The following is a 22,231-nucleotide window of genomic DNA, read 5'->3' as shown; positions in this document are numbered from 1 at the left end:
AATGATGGCTGTGTAGAAGTGCACCATCATAGTCTTTGGCAGATTGAATTTCTTCAGCTGCCGCAGGAAGAACATCCTCTGCTGGGCTTTCTTGATGAGGGAGCTGATGTTTGGCTCCCGCTTGAGATCCTGGGTCACAGAGGGTGATGGGGTCAGGTGGGGCTGGGTTCTGCCTGAAGTCCATAACCATCTCTACTGTCTTTAGAGCGTTGAGCTAAAGGTTGTTCTGGCTGCACCAGTCCAACAGATGGTCCACCTCCCATCTGTACGCGGACTCGTCACCATCAGAGATGAGTCCGATCAGAGTGGTGTCATCCGCAAACTTCAGAAGCTTGACAGACTGGTGACAGAAAGGCAATTTGTTATAATGTTTAGGAACTGAGGAAGAACAAAGGCTCAAGTCTACCATAAACTGGAGGGTGCTGGTACACCAGTGTCATTTCCACCGTAAAGTAAGTTTTAGATCAACATTGACTAAGAGGCTGCTGACGAAGAATGTAGTGCCTGCTTCAAATTTATCTTTGCTTGCTAAGGGACATTTATTCAAATATGTTCATGGTTGCATGAATCAGTTTGAGCCTTCATGTATAATATTAACCATGTGAGGATTAGATAAATAAATAAGCTTGTGCACCCAATTTTTGTTTGAAAATTCAATGAAGTTCCTTTTTTTATAATACTGCCTTGGATAAAGAAAAATAATTCTAGAAGCCCAAAAGTAATTACATTTAGTCCTATGATTTGTGTATATAAACTTGGCACTGTATGTACATTACTTATGAATCTCTTCACACTCATAAATAACCCGTGTAATAATATAGTTATAAGATGATGTGACCAAACAAGCTGTTGGTAGTATGTATATAAGATTCTTTAGACACTAAACCTGCTTTATGTTTTAGCTGCACAGATGGTTGGTTTGACCTGCAGGTTTGTCCTCTTAGGCTTCAATCTTTTATGTTTATCTCACCATTGCTGTGTGTTTATGTATTTAGCTCAAGCTCGCTCTACCCTTATAGGAGCTGCTGCTTAAAAATTGTTCACATCCACAGACAAAGTCTTCCGTTATTATGAAAAAAGCCCCGAATATTGGCTCCGTTTGCATCATATAGTAAATGTGCAGTGGGGAAAGGATTATCAGCCTCAAGAGTATGGCAGATGTTTTCACTCTGTGAGGTTGTTATTATGGCAAATTGTCTTCGCAGAGACACATTATGAGGCAGTGACTACCACAGTGGAGGCTTATGCATGTCTTTCCTTTGACAGATTTTGTCAAGACAATTATACAGCAACTATACAATAAATAATAACAGTAGTTCCATAGGGTTAAACTAAAAAACACAGATAAAAGAAAGCTTTTATCCTAAACAGAAGTGTGGTACTACAGGTTTTTCCCTTATTAAATGAAATCATCATTTGAAGACGGCGTTTTGTTTTTAACTATTGTTATGTTTGTCTGGCTGTGATGGACTGGCAATCTGTCCAGGATGTACCCCACCTTTCACCCAATGACTGCTGGAGATGGGCACTAGCCCCACTGCAACCCTGCAAAGAAAAGCAGGTCTTTACAATGAATAAAGTTATGTTTGCTTGGTATTAAAATTTGTTTGATAATCTCAAACATTTAAGTGCAGCAAAAACAGAAAAAAATCTGTAAGGCGGCAAATGCTTTTTCACAGCAGTGCATGTATTATAGACTTTAGAAAAATGAATTGGTCAAAACTGGAATCAGCAGGTCTGACCTAAAAGAAAAAAACTGAAATTCTCATTGGTTATGAAAGACCTGATTTGTGCATCTTTTCTGTTGCCTTGCAGCAAGAATTTCCCTGTGTAGAGTTTTGCATTCTCTCTCTGTGAATGCATGGGTTATTTCGGGTTACTCCAGCTTCCTGTGAATGTTGAAAAACAATTGGTCCATCTAACAAATGCCTAATGGTGTGATTGTGTGTGTGTGGCTGTTTGTTTTGTGTCTCTGTGTTGCCCTGTGATGGACTGGCAACCAATCCAGGGTGTACCCCACAATCCTACGAGAATTAAGAGGCTGTACAAAATGGAGGGATGAAGCTGAGATTTTAGCAAAAAGGTTATTCATTGAGTGTTTGACCATTTTGGCCCCCATGTGACAGTAAAGACTGTGAAATCCAGTAATGCTAGAGGTTGGAGTGTTTTATCAAGAAAAAAAAATCAGAAAGGAGTCAACGTTTTAAATGTTTCCACTTCCTCGAAAACACTAGAGACATATCCCTCCCCACCAAAAGAGCCATGAAATGAGCTGTTGTGTTCTTGTTGCAGGACTATGTAAGAGTAAGAACATGACAAGTGTCAAAAGTGACACTGCAGTAAGATGAGAGCAGGAGCCGCTTTCACCCCCAGGAGAGACATCCCATCTGAAGGAAAGAGATAAACACTATGTTTTATACTGTGTGTGTGTGCGTTGAAGAAATACTATGTTTGAGACATCCTCTTGTGCACTGTGAGAGCTATGTCTTTGTTACCCTGACAATGGTGTCCTGACACATTTGAAAAAGACTCTTTTTTTCCCTCTTCTGTCAAACACTTTTATCTTTCCTCCTCCAACTGTCAGCGTTTCTCCCCCCTTCTCCTCTCTGATTCTTCATTTGTACATCTCAGCATTTCTTCTGCTGCCCCCCAACCCCTGCTCCCATACTTGTCTTCATTAGTTTTCTCTTCTGGATTCATTTCATCGTCAACTCTCTTGGTTTTTGGTATCTTGGAAGCACAAAGCGAAGAAGAGGTAGATGCAATATGGAGAGAAAAGCAGAGAATGTACAGAGTAGAGAAGGAGGGTTGGGGATAGGGGACACTGACGTGATAAAAGGTGGAAAATATGTTTTTAGAGGGCCATCAAAATAAAGAAAAGGAATGCAGTGGCAAAAAAGAGAAAAGTTGAAGCTAAACGACAAAAAAAGGTTAAAGTGAGGAAGAAAAATGGCAGGAGGATGAAGTTATGTGCTACTGCAGCGCCTGCAGCAGGATAAGTGATCCCCGCGGTAGATAGAAGGTCAGACACACACTTGACAGTCAGAACACCGCTTAACCCTGCATCGTAACTACACACATACAGGCAATGCAGCACTTGGGCACATGCTCTCTGACACAAACGTATATGAATGCACACTCACGAACACATACAGCTGATGCAAGGCAGACGGACTGGGAGCAGGATGGCTGTCAAAACAACAGCATCTGCTCAGCATCACACACAACGCTCCAAGCAAACACACACAAGCATATATCCAGCAAACAGCGCCCAAGCACTCCTTAGAGGGATCAAGTCTGATTTTTGATAAACTAGTGCCGACCCAGCTGGGCCCTGGCAAACACACAAACACACACTTTACAAACACAAGATGCACACAGCTCTAAATATTTTTTCACCATTTTCCTATTTTAAGTGTAATAGTTTTTCAGTTATTTTCAGTTAACTGGAAATATAAATGTATGTGGTTTGGGACAACCTTTTATATTTAGTTTTATTATTTAATGGTGCCTTGCAAAAGTATTTAACTCCTCTACCTTTTTCAAATTTTTTCTATTTACAGCTAAAGTCATGGTTTTCAGTTTGCTTTTCTGAAAATTGTGGTGTGCATGAATACTTAGCCGCATAGACCAGTACTTTTACTGCTGTTACAGCTGCAAGTCTCTTTGGGTACATCTGTATCAACTTTAAACATCTAGAGATTTAAGGTTTTTTATCAGTTTTCTTTGTAAAATAACTAAAGCTCAGTCAGATTGGATGGAGAGCATCAGTAAACATTCATTTTCACGTCTCGCCTCAGATTTTTAATTGGATTTAGCTCAGAACCTCAACAGTCTCAAATGTTTTGACCTAAACCATTTCACTGTACCTCTGTAAGTTTAGGGTCTTTTTTTTTTTTGTTGTGAGGTGAACCTCTGTCCCAGTCTCAAGTATTTTGCAGCCTATAACAAGTTTTCTTGTAGGATTGCTATGTATTTAGCTCCATCAACTCTGACCAGCTTTTGTGACCCTGCTAAAGAAAAGGATCCTCACATTATGATGCAGCCATGACCATCACTGTGTCAGGGTGGAGACGGTGTGTTCAACATCAGTTTTCCTCCACACATAGCATTTGTATGTAGGTCAAACATTTATTCTTTGCTCTCACTTTAAACATGTCCACAACTTTCTCCCTGACCTGTCTGTTATGTTCATTTGGCTTTATGATGCTGTTTGTTGACTAATATTCTCTAAAAAACCTTCAGAGAACGGCTGTGTTTATACTGAGAATAAATTAAACAAGTTGATTCAAAGCAGTACTTTGTCTTTGAGACCAGATTTGTCATTAAATGCTTCAAAAATCCACAAAGTCAGTAAGCTGACTGCAGTGGGGAGAAGTTATTAGTCAGCAGGTCCTGTGGTTTGTTCACAGTTCACAGTGGGAGGTAGAGCTGCAGGGTCAGTGACAAAGGAGCAACACGAACAAAGACACAAAGACAGATCTATAGAAAAAAACTGACCGTTTTACTCAAAATCATCATGTTTTTGGAAATTATTATTTCTTTAGGGCAGAGGTAAATTCTGGCAAACTTAAGACATGTAATAAAACACTGTCAGACTCTTGGCAATGATGTTCTGAATAAAGATAATAAAACCCTTTATAATCTAGAGACTTATGGATGTTGAACTGAAAGATAGTTAAGATGGCTTAGATGCCTTTCAAGGACCAGATGAGGATGAGATGAAAAGCAAAGGAAGGTGGTAGAAAGACGGTCTTATATCCATTAAGACAGAATTATCAATTAAATTAATAGCATTAGGGGGGGGGGGGGGGGGATTTTTCAGAAAAATCAATAAAATGATTATTGGGCAAGAGCATTCACAATGAAGATAATCAAAGGTTCATGCTGTCAGAATGTGAAAAAAATGCTGTGTATTAATGTATTATTCCTGTCTTTATTTCCTTTAGATTGACTTTCCTGCACATTTGTGTAATTGCTGATCTCTGTGTTGGTATGGATCTAAATTTTACAGTGCCTTGCAACTGAAGTTGTCACAATACTACAATTTCAAAGCAGATACCCACACCAAGAAAAATACTCGATACTCAATATCATTTGTGATTCTGCTGCAAAATGTTTAATGGGACAGGGTTCTTTTTAGTTAGGAGAAAGAACTATGATTAATTACAGCATGACAATATTTTAACTTGTTAAATTAGGGCAAAACCAGTAAGCAGGGCACAATTCAGTCATTATTTAGAAAAATATATAATTTAAAACTGTCACCTCCCTGTTCGGCAAAACAGTAGACAACGCTTAGTATAGGTGTCAATATTCTTTGTGGAACTATGTACCTTTAAAATCAGTCGTACAATTTATTTTAACATATTAATACTTATGTCAATTTGCTGTTGATACAAATACAGTTTTACTAATGAGGGACACAAAGGATAACCCAATATGAAAATTGTGTTTCCAAGCAAACATGGATCTGGCGCATCAAAAACCTTTTATTCCCATTATAAACAAGGATGTGGCCCATGTAAATGTATTCAGCAGCAGCCCTGTACAATACCTGTCTTATTGAGAATTGTGCACAGTATTTCCTACAGTGATCAACTACAGCAACAGGGTATTTTGATATCAGATAAACTCCCAATGAAATGCACTGAAGTTTGGAAATGCAATGTGATAAAATGGGCAAAAGCTGAAGCTTTTCAGTTGTATATTCATGTTTTTGATCATATAGTTGTAATGATATTTTTACATAAGCTGTATAAAATGTATTATTTTAGTTGAATAATCACTCATTTTAGCATTTAGCAAATAGAAAAAATTGTATTCTAGCTGATATGAATCTAGAAAAATCCAGTTTGTTTTAATGCCAGAGTGTATGTAATCGTCTGGTTTTATTGTACTTTCGTTTCAAAGGTTAATTTAGTCTCCCATCCCACTGTGTCTTCTTGGTTAGCCTGTAATAAGGTTCACATACACATTTTAGCACAAATAGCCACATTTTACCATTAAGTCACATAGACAGAAGGAGAGAAGGTAAACCCTTGTGTTAAATGCTTTGTAAATGGTTTCTGTTTATTTCAAGATTCCATTGAATTAAGGTGAATGAACACTCTAACCTGATTGTCACCTCATAAGCTAAAAGTTCCTGGAGCATACACAGTGTAGGATCATTTCAGTAAAAAAAAAAAGGAGAAACTTGTTTTTCCTTTCCTTCATTGGAGTAAATATTTGACATTTGTTTTGTCAAATTGAAATAGGTAAAGGATCCACACGCGTTTAGATACAATATTTTGTAATGGCAACATCTGTGTCAAAATTTTGTATCAAAATCTATGTATGAGGAGTGTTAGTCTGTCTCTTTAAATGCAAATCAGGGCTAATTGATTGTTTTCGTCAGTCCGGTGTTCAGACGGCACTAGCTGTCAGCAGGGACCAAGTGCTTCTCTAACAAGCTGCATCAGCATACACACACACCTTCACAATCTCACACATTATTACGTTAACTCCTAATGTGGGCATGGACTCAATCAAATTTAGCCACAAACCATTAGAGAGGTGCATATTCACATGAGCAAGAAGCTTGCAAGGTCTGCAAAATGCAGGTGGCATACTCGTGTCCCTGGTGGTTTCTATGACATTTACCGGTTTGAATGACAGATGTTGGAGTTTTCCAAAGAGAATCCCCTTGCCTTGTTTGATATGTGATTATAACACACCCCGACTTTAGGCCTAAATTATACAAAGGGAAAAAACACAGTGGGCTTGTTTTGCAGGAACAGCTAGTTAAACTCCTAGCAACGTAGATATGTAAAAGCAACAGTCTTCATCAAGCTTCACTACAAAGACATTTATTCACACAGGGAGGATATTGTTGATGAGGTCCAGGAAAGGTGCTCCATCAAAATGTAGAAGGCTACAAGGGGAGAAGATCCTCTCATCCCTCATCCTTTCCTTCTTTCTGTGTAGCCCTTCCTTCAACCTCAACTGTCTTCCCTCACCCACAGACTTCCCCATCTTGCTTTTTCTTCATCTTGCAGTGATGGATTTCTGCCTTATCCATCATTCTGTGCTTTCTTTCCTCTCTCTTTCTTCTTCTATTTTCTGCATGTCTTCTTACCTTTATCTCACTATTTGTCTTCCAATTTCTTCTTTTTTTTTTCATGGTAATGCTTTTCTTCTTGCTTGCCTTACAACATGCACACTTTCTACCAAAATTCTCCACGCCTCTGTTATATTGTCACGTTTTTTGTGATATAAAAAACACCATGATAAATCCTTGCTTAACCTTTTCTACATATTGTGTGGCTTTTATTCTGTATAGTTTAACTGTGAAAAAATTAGTTGGAAGGACAAAAAAAATAACAAAGAAGATTCAATAACAGCTGCATAAATGTAAACACCTTCAATCTAATCATTTTAAAGCATCTTGTGAATTAATTTCAGGATTCAGGCTTCTTTTGCAGAAGTCCATCCTATCTTGACTTAATCATATTTGCCTACTCTTCCTTTGCAAAAGTTCTCAAAATTTGTCAGATTATGAGGACATCTCTTGTCCACAACCCATTTTTGCAGCCTACTGTGACCCCCAGAGGTTGTCCTCTGGATTTAGTTCTGAACTCTGGCTTGGTTTTTTTAGTAGGCAAGCTTCTGTATTTCAACCCGGATCCTTACTCTAGAAATAGGGAGAATGCAGGATATTAGCATCACATGTAGAACACAATCAGTGCTAGCAGAAAATACCCTCATCTCCTTTAATATTATCAATTCATGGTAACTGCCTTTACTGTGTCATTGTGCCTTCTGCTGACTGATACATTTGGACAACAAAATTGTTTTGATCCTATTAGGCTTTCTGCAAACTTTGGGTTTAGTTAAAGGATGCAAATAAGCAAATGTCTGGAAAATCCCACTATTCCAGGTTAAAAAGGTTCGATTGAATTAATGGCTGGAGTGAAGTAAAGAAAACTGTCAAAAGGGGTTCAAGAATGTATAAGATTAAGGAGTATGCACATTTATGCAACAATGTTATTTCAGTGTTTTATTGTTACATATTTTTCCTGTAATACGTTTATTCTTCAATTGAATTGTACAGGATAAATGTCACATTGTATGTGGGACAAGTTTTTAAAGGATTTATCAGTGTCTCATTTATTCCATTGCAAAACCTGGGGTTTAAGTGGAGAATATCCACTTTTTGAATCCTCTGTAGCTTTCCATATCATGCAGAATGTCCCTTTGACCAACCCGGTGTTTCCCTTTAGATGTTTAATTTTTTTCAGCATCCTGTGTGTAAAAACATTTTGGATGCATTTTAGTGATAAAATACAATTTTGTTATAAATTATTTGCATTGCATTTATATTTGCTGTTGACATTTTGTAGATGAGGTTAGAAGTTGCTGACATAATTTAGACTGCTATAGCCAACTGGTCAACTATAATGTATTCCAGTAAAGGGAAGTGTGTTGACTCTGAAACAAGCTTTTTTCCATACTGATTATGCGTTCCAACAAAGTCTTTCTGGTTTGCACAGATGTGCATTCCGCTAACTGTGTTTATGGGAGCAACATCATGCTCCCATGCACCTGCTTTTGTGTGTGCACGTGTGTGTGTGTCTGTGTTTGAAGTGTGTGTGCAACTTCGGCATTCATGTGTCAAGGCTGCCAGAGTCGTTCGAATGCAGTGTCTCCACTGACCTGTCCTCAGTGCTGACTCAGCCGATGCTCCTCCTTCCTGCATTATTCAACAAGCTCAGCCAAGGTGTTAAACAGGAGAGCATCAGAGCAAAGGATGACTGCTTGCTAAGTGGACTGCCAGAATACAAGGAGAATGGAGACATGTTACCTTTGTGAACTGCAAAGATTAAGTAAAGTTTGACATTTTCAGTCGAACTACTATTCAGTTTTGTTTTTTAAGAAATGGTAAAATTCATAGATCAGATTTATGTTAAATCTTAATGAATGCACACATACCAGATCTATCATAGTATTCATTGAGCGGTTAAAAGAATAAGGCATTTGTAGTTTAACCCGAGCATGCAATATTATTCGGCCCCCTTGCGTTAATACTTTGTAGCGCCACCCTTCACTGCAATTACAGCTGCAAGTCGCTTGGGGTATGTCTCTGTTTTGCACATCGAGAGACTGAAATTCTTGCCCATTCTTCCTTGCAAAACAGCTGGAGCTCAGTGAGGTTGGATGGAGAGTGTTCGTGAACAGCAGTCTTCAGCTCTTTCCACAGATTCAGGTCTGGACTTTGACTTGGCCATTCCAACACCTGGATACGTTTATTTGTGAACCATTCCATTGTAGATTTGGCTTTATGTTTTGGATCATTGTCTTGATGGAAGATAAATCTCTGTCCCAGTCTCAGGTCTCTTGCAGACTCCAACAGGTTTTCTTCCAGAATGGTCCTGTATTTGGCCCCATCCATCTTCCCATCAATTTTGACCATCTTCCCTGTCCCTGCTGATGAAAAGCAGGCCCAAACCATGATGCTGCCACCACCATGTTTGACAGTGGGGATGGTGTGTTCAGGGTGATGAGCTGTGTTGCTTTTACCCCAAACATATCATTTTGCATTGTGGCCAAACAGTTTGATTTTGGTTTCATCTGACCAGAGCACCTTCTTCCACATGTTTGGTGTGTCTCCCAGGTGGCTTGTGGCAAACTTTAAACGAGACTTTTTATGGATATCTTTGAGTAATGGCTTTCTTCTTGCCACTCTTCCATAAAGGCTAGATTTGTGCAGTTTATGACTGATTGTTGTCCTATGGACAGACTCTCCCACCTCAGCTGTAGATCTCTGCAGTTCATCCAGAGTGATCATGGGCTTCTTGGCTGCATCTCTGATCAGTCTTCTCCTTGTTCGAGATGAAAGCTTAGAGGGACGGCCGGGTCTTGGTAGATTTGTAGTGGTCTGATACTCCTTCCATTTCAATATGATTGCTTGCACAGTGCTCCTTGGGATGTTTAAAGCTTAGGAAATCTTTTTGTATCCAAATCCAGCTTTAAACTTAAGGCATATATATATATATATATGCCTGTGTGTATGTATATATATATATATACATACATACACACACAAACAAAAGGGTTCTGCAACAGTTACACAAAAATGGGCACAGGGCAGTCATTTATTAGTAGACCCCTCTCAAACCTGACCAGGAGATATCTGGCCAAGGTTATTGGACAGATGTTTCAATCTCTGAATATTCTCACAACTGAAGCATTTTCACAAAGATTGACTTTGTCTAAAACACATTACTGGATTAAAATTATGTGCTTAGTGGTCATAAGAAATTATCCAACAATATACCCTTTTTCAGCTTCATAACCACATATTGTAGAAAAGACCAGACCATTCCTCTCTTGTGCCCATTAGGCTAATTTTCCCCCTCAGAAGGTGTTGAGTCACAGATGTCTAAAAGGCCCTTGTGGAAGTTAAGTGGATGCTAATGCTAATCAGTGGCCCAAAAGGACCATTGAAACCTGCTGGCAAATATGTAGGAACCAGTAAAAAAGGTGCAGCAGTGGAAAATATTTTAAATGCATTGTGAGTTGTTGATCTCTTGATCTGTTCTGTATCATTTGAGAGGGATGAAAAAACAACAATGATGAATTTGCACACATGGCAACAAAGCAGTTGAGACATCTAGCCAAGTATAGGTGATACTTCAAAGATAGACATACAACATTTAATGCCATAGCTTGTTTATGAGTCAACTTTAGACATGCTCTTTGGTGTAGCCTTCACAGCATTTGAACTGTTGAGGCCCCTTGGGGCCTGGCGTGTTCTTTCCCTTGCCTCTACTTCCTTCGTTTCTCTATCCTACATGCATTTTCATTCTTATTTTTCTTCATCTTTGTCCTTCTCCATCTCATTTAATCATTATCTTCCCTTGTTTTCTTCTGTAGTAGGTGATTGCCCTCTATCTTTGCTCTGTTCTGGTCTAGTTTATCATCCTTCTCTACCTTCATTTAGTAATTCTGATGTTTAAGCCCATGTTTCCATCCTGTGAGGATGTCCAATCTGTCATATGCAGTCCTTATGCTGAGTAAACATAACTTTGGTCATGCCAATGTTTGTTTGTCTAACCTCGCCTGTCGGTGTCACAGGGTATGCCTTTGTTTCAACTTCAAAGGAATATTCACACTTTCTCACACGCAGCTGCCCTTAGACAAAAATCTTTTAAATCTTTGCACCGAAGTATGCGGTCACAGCGAAACCCTTTCGCATTCTAAAGCTGTCACACTGAAAACATCCACCCACACATATGCACACAAAGGGTGTTACCCCCTTTTATGAGTGGACTGCAGGAGCAAACACCACAGTGTTTGACTGGACCAAAATTGTCCTCAGGCACTCTAAGGACAACTGCTCTTCCATGTGTTTTATTTTGCAAAGACTGAGAAAAGTCAGCTAAATTAAGAAAAAGATAATAGCAATAAGAAGGGAAGGTTTGACTGATACGTATAATATTATGCAAAGTTTATTCATCCAGGGAAGGATTCCCATAACAGTTTAAAGGTTTATTAGAGTGCACTGTTTTACTACATCTACTTTTTAGTAGATGAGCTAAACTGTTACCTTTATGGAAAAATCACAAGGAGTAAATTCACTGATCTGTATCAAATATTCTTGCATAAATATCCATTTTTCCTCTAGTAATAGGCACCTGACAGCTAAACAATTACGTTAATACACTATGTCAACACACTTTTAGCATAGCCCCAGATATACTGAGGCGTTCTCTCCTTCTTCTTGACCCAACTTTTGTCATGAATCACTTTAGTTTCTATCCCTTGACATTCAACCACTGCATCATTGACTCAGCAAGCAGGCATTTTGGGATGGCTGCTGGCTTTAGTTGTTTAAACAGTTTTGCCCAAACTGCCACTAAATTCTGTGATGCAATTTCAATGTAACTTTAAAAAATGTTATCTCAGGGCTTTGAATCTGGTTAGGTTCAAAGGATTTATCTTTTCCATGTTTCCATATTCAAGTTACCTAATATGTGAACATGATTTACCATTAATAAAGTGCTATGGTAAAAAGAAGGATCATAAAGCATGTAGGGTGTTGTCTACTACAGACCTTTCAATCTCTAATTCATGAACATGTACATCGCAGCCGCCTGCAATATGACATGAGTTCTTTTGCACAGGGTACACTCTTTTGATATGTATTTAGAGTTTCTCTTTTTCTTTAGTATTCTCTATCTTGTCTGACTTAACACTCATTTTCATAATCGCAACACTGTTGTGAAGTGCCTTGAGACAACATTTGTTGTGAATTGGCGCTATATAAATAAAACTGAATTGAATAGATATTCCATAACTTACACTGCACATCTACTGCAGAAACACTTGATCTTCACTCTAAGAACGACATACAAAGTTAATTAGGTGTAGCTTTAAAGATGGGTCTTCATTAGGCTAATAATCTGAAAGAAATAATTAATGGTAGAACATCATATGACACTTTAGTTAAGTGCTGAAAGTAATTTAAAATAGGAATGCCAGAGTCCTCTTAAGTTAACCAGAGGGAAAAACATAGGAATTATGGTGCAGGATGGAGGCACTGAAGAACCGCAGGAAAAGTAGTAGTTAGTAGATGTGGGGCAATAGCGGATGTTGACCAAAGCTGACACCCCTCGGCATGCAGAGTTCACTCCTGAAGTGTGTGCATGTGTTTATATATGGACGTCTGTGTGTTGTTGTGTTTTTTTTCCTTTTTACATGCCTCTATGCTTGTGTGAGCATGACTGAAAAACAGGCAAGAAATTTTTAAAGCTGATTTGTCATGAGAGAATGGCAAAACAGTGGAGCCAGCATCAGCTCTGATGAGCAGCACATCGATGCATATGGGCACACACACACTGAGATACACTCACAAATGCATTGGACTAACATTTAGCCAGATGGAAAGAGCTTTGGTTATTTCTCATGGGTTGAAATACTCTGAGGGAGCGAGTAAAGCCTCTCACATCCACAGCCAATGCACGTTTACAACACAGTGCATATAAAGTGCTGAATGGATGTTAGTATGCAGACTTGCTGCATGCATTATAAACACAAATGTTCACCATTTTTAATTCTTGTTTCACTGCTAATAGGACATGCCTCAATATGTCAAATGCCAAAAACAGCATACTGTAATTTGCCAGAGAGAGCCTGCTCTGTGGTTCTGGTCATGTTTAGCAAATTCCTGTTTGTAAAAGTTATCCAATTTGGTATAGAAAGAACTAAGACTGGTGCTGACTGCAGTATTCTAAATCATTTTATGTTTAATATATTTTCATATAGAAAATGTGTGACTGCAGTGTCCCTTGACCCACAGTCAAATTGATAGCTAAACTCTCTTACCCCATCGCCTCATTGTATTTCTAAAACACTTATTCTCTAAATTAAAAGGCACATAACCTTTTCTCACTTTTTGAACTTAAATCAGACTAAGCTTTTTCATGTTTTAGGTCAGTTAGAATGAGAACAAATATTTTTGCTAAATGCCAGAATAATGAGAACTTTTTTATTAATGCCTCGCTCAATGTCTAAAGTTTAGTTATGCTGAAATTACTACGTCTTTAAGGAATTTGACTGAGCCCAGATGATGTCATGGCTTTTTAAGATTCTAAAAATGTACATTCATAAACTCTGCGATATAGAGCCAGACCTGTGGGTGAGGTAGGGCAACACCTAAAACATACTGCTCCTTTGTGACATTATGGAAACTCCATAGAAATCAGGCAAGATATTTGGAAGAGAATTGTGGACCTGCACAAGCCTGGTTCATCCTTGAGTTTAATTTTCAGATGCCTGAAGGTGCCATGTTTGTCTGTTCAAACAATTACGTGCATGTACTAACTGCATTTGAATGTACAGCCATCATACCATTCAGGAAGAAGACACATGAAATTGTTTTGGTGGGAAATGTGCATATCCACCCCAGAACAAAAGGAAAATATCTTATGAAGATTCTGCTAGCTTAAGCCGTTTTGAAAGTGAAATGAATCATGAACAAACATGAAAGACCACTTAGAGTGGAAGAATACAGTTTGCAAGAGACAACCTTAAGTTGGAGAAATAGTCAGTGGTTTGATGAAACTGAAATCAAAGTATTTAGCTATAATGACAAAACTCACTTCTTAAGAAAAAAGGGGAAAGCTTGCCCAACTGAATTACTAGGGTGGACATATCATGCTGTGTGGCTGTTTTTGCAAGACAAAAGGGTCCACTTCACAAAATAGATGGCATCATGAGGAACAAGCACTTTGTGAAAATATTGATGCAACATCTCAAGACATCAGAAAGGTAAAGCTTGGGCATAAATCATGTTCCAAATGGACAATATACCAAGTATATCACCAAAATATGTGCAAAGTTGTATAAGCACAACCAAGTAAATTTTCTGGAGTGGACATCACACAGCTCTGATCTCAGTCCATAGAAAATCTGTTCTGTTGTCCTGAATGGAAGCCTGTGGATGGACACCCAACACATTTGACCCAAGTCAAAGTTTAGGTAGGTAAGGTTAGTTTATTTATATTGAGCTTTTCAGTAACAAGACATTCAAAGCGCTGTACATGAGGAAGAACAATTACAATACAATCACAAAGAAAATAAACACCGATACAGAAAAACAAATCAAATGACACTCATAATCCTTGGGAGTAATAATTATTAATAATCCTTAATAATTAATCACAGGAAGCTGAAGAAGCTCTGCAAGGTTGCTTTGAGGCTACAGACTGTGCCAGCCACATGGAGAGGACATCAATGCCATGACTGAGTGTGTAACCGACTATATAAACTTCTGTGTGGATAACATCATCCCCACCAGAACTGTGAGATGCTTCCCCAATAACAAACCTTGGATCACCAGTGACCTGAAGGACCTGCTTAACAAGAAAAAAAAAGAGCCTTCAGAGAGGGAGACAGAATTGAGGATTATACAGAAGCAACTTAAAGTCAAGATAAGAGACAGCAAGGAGGTGTACAAGAAGAAGCTGGAGAACAAGCTCCAGCTAAACAATATCAGAGATGTGTGGACAGGGATGAAGAAGATCACAGGCTTCAAGCAGAAGGATGATCAGACCGATGGAGGTCTGGACAGAGCCAATGAACTGAACACATTCTTCAATAGGTTCAGTTTAGAAACAAACTTTTCATCCTCCTCTCCTGCTCACAGCCAAACAGACATTCCATCTTCCTTTGACCCACAGGACCCACAGCTGTCCAGTAACACCTCAAATTTTTTATCTTCCACCTCAGCCCTAGACCTTTCTGCTTCTACATGTTTGCCTTCAACCATATCAGAAGATGCTGATGCTTCCTTTGCTTCCCCCTTCCACCTGTGTGTCTCAAGAAGTCAAGTGAAGAGACAACTGGAGAGACTGAATAGGAATAAGGCTGCAGGTCCAGATCATGTCAGCCCTAGAGTCCTGAAGGCTTGTGCAGAGCAGCTCTGTGGGATTCTGCAGCACCTCTTCAACCTTAGCCTGGCCCAGAAGAAGGTTCCGGTGTTGTGGAAGACCTCCTGTCTTGTTCTGGTGCCAAAGAAAACTCACACATCAGTCCTCAATGACTATAGACCTGTTGCCCTGACATCTCACATCATGAAGGTCCTAGAGAGACTCCTGTTGGCCCACCTGAGTAAGCAAATAAACCATCAGCACCCTCTTCAGTTTGCTCATCGCTGTGGAGTTGGAGTTGAAGATGCCATCATACACCTGCTTCAACAAACCCACTGTCATCTGGACAAAGCCAGTAGCACTGTGAGGATCATGTTCTTTGATTGATTTCTCCAGTGCATTTAATACAATCCAACCTGATTTGCTTGGTCAGAAACTCCAGAAGATTCAGGCCTCAACAATCTCCTGGATCAAAGACTACCTGACAAACAGACCACAGTTTGAGAGACTGAAGGGTTGTGAGTCTAACCAGGTAGTCAGCAGCACAGGAGCACTACAGGGGACTGTACTCTCACCATTCCTTTTCACTCTGTACACCTCAGACTTTCAGTACAAGACAGACCCCTGTCATCTGCAGAAATACTCTGATTCTTTAGTCATGGGGTGGATCAGAGATGGACAAGAAGATGAGTACAGGAAGGTAGTGGATCGCTTTGTGGAAACAATCATCTAATTTTGAATGTGACTAAAACAAAGGAGATGATTGTAGATTTTAAGAGAAACAGGAATAAGTCAAAAACTATTTCTATCATGGGAGAAGAAGTGGAGGTGGTGGAGGAGTATAAATACCTCGGTGTTCACCTGGACAACAGACCAGAGTGGAGATGCAACTGTGAAGCCATCTACAAGAAGGGACAGAGCAGACTGTACTTCTTGAGGAAGCTTAGGTCCTTTGGTGTTTGCAGCAAGATGCTGCATATCTTCTATAAGTCTGTTGTGGAAAGTGTGATCTCTTCTACCATCATCTGCTGGGGAAGCAGCATCAGAGCCAGGGACTTAAAAAAGCTCAACAAGCTGATAAAAAAAAGGCTGGCTCTGTTCTGGGGACTCCTCTGGAACCTCTGGAGATCATTGTGGAAAGATGGATTCTTCATAAAATGAAGAACATTATGGAGAACCCTGAGCATCCTCTTCATGAGACTGTCCTACAACAACAGTGTCTTCAGTCAGAGGCTTCTTCAGATGTGCTGTAAGACAGATGCTACAGGAGATCCTTCCTGCCCACATCCATCAGCATCTACAACGGCTCTTTGAGGAAACCTTCATAATATGAGCTATAACATTTAATTTCCCTTCGGGATTAATAAAGTATTTTTGAATTGAATTGAATTCCAAGTTTACTGGTAGAAATTGGCTCCAAGCAACTCTTAATAATAAAGCATCTTATGATAAAAGTTAATATTGATAGTCTCATCATTCCACTGAATTCTAACTAGGGAAGCTGATTCACTGGCACAAAACAGCTTTAATCCACATTTTCAGGTGCTAATACAGGTCCTTCTCAAAATATTAGCATATTTTGATAAAGTTCATTATTTTCCATAATGTCATGATGAAAATTTAACATTCATATATTTTAGATTCATTGCACTCTAACTGAAATATTTCAGGTCTTTTATTGTCTTAATACGGATGATTTTGGCATACAGCTCATGAAAACCCAAAATTCCTATCTCACAAAATTAGCATATCATTAAAAGGGTCTCTAAACGAGCTATGAACCTAATCATCTGAATCAACGAGTTAACTCTAAACACCTGCAATAGATTCCTGAGGCCTTTAAAACTCCCAGACTGGTTTATCACTCAAAACCCCAATCATGGGTAAGACTGCCGACCTGACTGCTGTCCAGAAGGCCACTATTGACACCCTCAAGCAAGAGGGTAAGACACAGAAAGAAATTTCTGAACAAATAGGCTGTTCCCAGAGTGCTGTATCAAGGCACCTCAGTGGGAAGTCTGTGGGAAGGAAAAAGTGTGGCAGAAAACGCTGCACAACAAGAAGAGGTGACTGGACCCTGAGGAAGATTGTGGAGAAGGGCTGATTCCAGACCTTGGGGGACCTGCGGAAGCAGTGGACTGAGTCTGGAGTAGAAACATCCAGAGCCACCGTGCACAGGAGTGTGCAGGAAATGGGCTACAGGTGCCGCATTCCCCAGGTCAAGCCACTTTTGAACCAGAAACAGCGGCAGAAGCGCCTGACCTGGGCTACAGGAAAGCAGCACTGGACTGTTGCTCAGTGGTCCAAAGTACTTTTTTCGGATGAAAGCAAATTCGGCATGTCATTCGGAAATCAAAGTGCCAGAGTCTGGAGGAAGACTGGGGAGAAGGAAATGCCAAAATGCCAGAAGTCCAGTGTCAAGTACCCACAGTCAGTGATGGTCTGGGGTGCCGTGTCAGCTGCTGGTGTTGCTCCACTGTGTTTTATCAAGGGCAGGGTCAATGCAGCTAGCTATCAGGAGATTTTGGAGCATTTCATGCTTCCATCTGCTGAAAAGCTTTATGGAGATGAAGATTTCATTTTTCAGCACGACCTGGCACCTGCTCACAGTGCCAAAACCACTGGTAAATGGTTTACTGACCATGGTATCACTGTGCTCAATTGGCCTGCCAACTCTCCTGACCTGAACCCCATAGAGAATCTGTGGGATATTGGGAAGAGAACGTTGAGAGACTCAAGACCCAACACTCTGGATGAGCTAAAGGCCGCTATCGAAGCATCCTGGGCCTCCATAAGACCTCAGCAGTGCCACAGGCTGATTGCCTCCATGCCACGCCGCATTGAAGCAGTCATTTCTGCAAAAGGATTCCCGACCATGTATTGAGTGCATAACTGTACATGATTATTTGAAGGTTGATGTTTTTTGTATTAAAAACACTTTTATTGGTCGGATGAAATATGCTAATTTTGTGAGATAGGAATTTTGGGTTTTCATGAGCTGTATGCCACAATCATCCGTATTAAGACAATAAAAGACCTGAAATATTTCAGTTAGTGTGCAATGAATCTAAAATATATGAATGTTAAATTTTCATCATGACATTATGGAAAATAATGAACTTTATCACAATATGCTAATATTTTGAGAAGGACCTGTATATTGCTTTTACTGGTACTGAAGTTGAACTAAGTAATAACAGTCCATTGTAGTCTACCTAAGAAAGCTGGGTCATTGGTGTAAGAGCTGGTGTAAGAGTTTAGAAGGTAACTTTCCCAAATAGTAACGAAATCTATGTAAAGAATATCAAGACGGTAATAAAAATACTCTATTGCACATTATTCGGGCATTTAGTAAAAAGAAACAGTTTTGGTTATAATAGCTGACCTAAAACATGAAGGTTTAGTCTGATTGAAAGTCAAGACACTGGGAAGAAGGGTTATGTGTCTTACAATAGGGTGTATGTAAATATCTGGTTTCAACTGTATGTGACAAAATGTTATTTGGCATAGAAACTAAAATAGCTGTGTGGTTTGGGTTGTTTGTGTTTCTAAGATGTACCATTCCAATAAATCTAGGTGCTCATGGTTGATTTTAAGTAGTAAACAGTTTTCACTTCCTTCTGCAAAGCCAACAAATTCTGATTTGTGTCTATTTTCTAATCTACCTCACACATTTGTCAACAGTTTTTACCCATTTGATCTACAGCAATGCAAAATATTATCTAATTAATACTTACCAATAACCTGATTCACACACTTTAAGAAAAGCTGCACTCCACTTTTAGACAAGAATGCCATGAATAATGCAAACAACATCTCATTTCTCTATGGAGTTTTTTTCTCATTTGAAAGAGGATTTTATGTGTCCTGTTGGCCTGTGTTTGGTTTAGAAGAACTTATTTTAATAAGATGAAAGAGACTGGATATGTTAGGAGATGGCAGACAAAGGAAATTGGGTTGCCTTGTTTTAGGCATTATCCTGTGGGGGTTAGTTCCTTAGTGGAAATCTATCAACTGTCAGTCAAGGAATAAAAATATGTTTTGTTTGCACAGAACAGACACTTTTATTAAAAATGGGTGATGTTTAATATTAGGTAATTGTTTGCAGGACTGTGACTTCATCAAGTTCAGCTCTCAAATCGACTCAATCAGAAACTTGGACATTAATATCCTTTTTTAATCAAGTCCTTCAGTGTGACTTTGAGTACTCCAGCGTGAGAGCTATTTTTCAGCCTCTGATGCACCATGTTGCTGGGTGATTAGAGTGTGATTGGCACTTGGATCAGAAATAGATCTTGAAGCCACAAAGAACATCACAGCCTGGCACTGGAAGTGGGAGAGCCAAGTTAAATGAGTGAGAAAATAACCACATAAAACCAAACTGACATACATGCATGCAAATCCACACAAGTATCAAGAACTATTCTCATGAAACCTGGCACATCAACTCTTCTATCTGCCCACCACACACACAGATTAACCGCACAGTGACACAGCATCATTGTCACAAGTGCTTAAGTGTCAGATCAGGAGTCTTAAACTCTAATTGCCAAAGTCAGACAATACATGTTCGTGCATGTGAAAGAAAAACAAGAGAGTTACTGTGTCTATATTTATCCAAAGTATGAGTCAGTCTCTTGGGGATATAATAAGAACATCAGATTTTCAGCAATTGCAAACAATTAGCCTTTAGGTGTCAATGTGTGGTTGAACAGAACCAGAGTGTAGAAAAACACTTGGCAGCAGCATTGCAGGTAGAAGACTCTTTAGGCTTTAATAACAAGATAAATCAACTTACATGAGTTTCCAAAGGCTCAAAACAATGACATGGAACAGGGATCAGCATTGAAGTAAACAAGAGGACCAAGCAAGGAACAATGAAAATAACCAAACATATATACTGAGGAAAGCGGAGTGTGAACCAATGAAAATGGGTGACAGGTAATCAGATAAAACATTAAACAGGTGTGGAACCGGGTTGCAGGGGAACTGAGAGAAGGTGACTGATTACACTAACAAGACAGGGCTGCTGAGGGAGAAAAAACAAACATGAGGACAGAAATTTAAGAAACAATACAAAATGACAAAAACCAGGGGAACACGCATAAATAAATGAACTAAAATGAACACAAGAAGCTAGAAGGTAAAAACCAACAGAAGTAAACAACAAAAACACCTATAAAGGAAAAAGGTAAACAAAAGATACACTCAAAAAGGGCAGAGCATGACATTAGGTAGATTTTGAAGATATTGACTTTATTCAGCTGAAGAACTGATATTTGGTCAGGTGTGTTTTACCAAAACAGTTTTTTTAGGTTTAGTTACTTTGCAAAATCTTTGATACAGCTTATACTTTCTCACATTTTGTCATGTTACAAACATAGATGTTATGTGATAGAACAACAAAAAGTAGTGCAAAATTGTGAAACTGATGTTTTTTTACCAACAAAAACCTGTATTTTATTTGTATATGCAATACTTTATTTAAGGGTACTCTGATACCCCAACATAAACTAACTGCATAAATGTTCTTTTATTTAAACTATCACTACACATAACCTGAACACACATCTCCACAGTAAATAATGACAGTGGCAGCATCATGCTATGGGGATGCTTTTCTTCACCATGGAGTGAAAAGCATTATTAGAGTTCCTGAGAAGATGGATGACGTTAAATACAGGGCAATAGTGGAAGAACCTGTAAGGGGCTGCCAAAGTGAAAGGAGACTCACCTCTGAGCAGGACTTGAAGTACGTTGAAACATACAGGCAGAGCTATAAAGCAATGGCATAGAGCAAAGCATATTCTGTGAAAATGGCCCAAAGTCCAGACCTAAATCCAATGTAGAATTGAGAAACGTTTATGGGGCATTAAGAGCATCCTGTGTAAACCTTTTTCTACATCTACCATAAAAAGTGGGCTACTGTTGGTCCAGAAAGACAAAGAGGATGAAGACGTGTTGTTAGGCAGAGGGAGAAGAGGAAAGGCAAGAGTCTAGGACTAAAGGTAGGGACTTTTAATGTCCCTACCTTAAGGACTATGAGAGGAAAAGCTAGAGAGTTGGCTGACGTAATGCAGAGAAGGAAGGTAGACATACTGTGTATTCGGGAGACCAGTTGGAAAGCTAGCGATGATAGAAGCTTAGGAGCAGTGTTCAAGCTATTCTACCATGGTGTGGATGGGAAAAGAAATGGTGTTGGAGTTATCTTGAAGGGGAGTTTGTCTGTAATATTCTGCAGGTGAAAAGAGTGTCAGATAGGCAGATGCATCTGACGCTAGAAATTAAGGTTGTGATGTTCAGTGTTGTTAGTGGTTCTGCCCTACAGGTAGGATGGGAGTTAGAGAAGGAGAATTTCTTAAACGAGTTAGATAAATTGATGCAGAATATCCCCAGAGGTGAGTGAGTGGTGATTGGTGCAAATTTCAATGGATGTTTGGCAGATTTGGTATCCAGAACAGGATCGCAGAAGGACAGAGGGTGGTAGACTTTGCAAAGAGGATGGAAATTGTTGTAGTGAATACTTTCTTCCAGAAGAGGCAGGAACATAGAGTGACTTATAATAATATAAGCGGAGGTAGGAGCACACAGGTAGATTATAACTTGCGTAGGCGATGTAATCTGAAGGAATTCAGTGACTGCGAGGTAGTGGTAGTTGAGGGTTGCCAGGCAGCACAGGATGTTGGCGTGTAGAATGACTCTGATGTTGAGGAAGATGAATAGGATAAAGGAAGAGCAGACGACAAAGTGGTGAAAGCTGAAAAAGGAAAACGTTTTGTGGCTTTCAGGGAGTTGAGACGGGTTCTGGGTGGCGAGGAAGT

At 39.3% G+C, this 22,231-nt stretch overlaps 1 protein-coding gene and 1 long non-coding RNA gene across 2 annotated transcripts in view; one reads left to right on the top strand and one right to left on the bottom strand.

Annotated features, from left to right (window-relative positions):
- pdgfd (platelet derived growth factor d) overlaps window positions 1-22,231 on the top strand; it is a 99,393-nt gene that overhangs the window by 14,716 nt on the left and 62,446 nt on the right. The window lies entirely within an intron of this gene.
- Window positions 19,572-20,269, bottom strand: LOC124883538. The gene is made up of 2 exons (XR_007042232.1): window positions 20,209-20,269; window positions 19,572-19,736 (listed from the first exon to the last, which is right to left on the bottom strand). It is a non-coding gene; the product is annotated as an uncharacterized LOC124883538 (long non-coding RNA).

The sequence above is a fragment of the Girardinichthys multiradiatus genome, chromosome 18 (genome assembly GCF_021462225.1).
Source record: "Girardinichthys multiradiatus isolate DD_20200921_A chromosome 18, DD_fGirMul_XY1, whole genome shotgun sequence".
NCBI lineage: Eukaryota > Metazoa > Chordata > Actinopteri > Cyprinodontiformes > Goodeidae > Girardinichthys > Girardinichthys multiradiatus.
The sequence above is the reverse complement of the archived record's forward strand: the minus strand, read 5'-3'. Positions and strand labels throughout refer to the sequence as shown.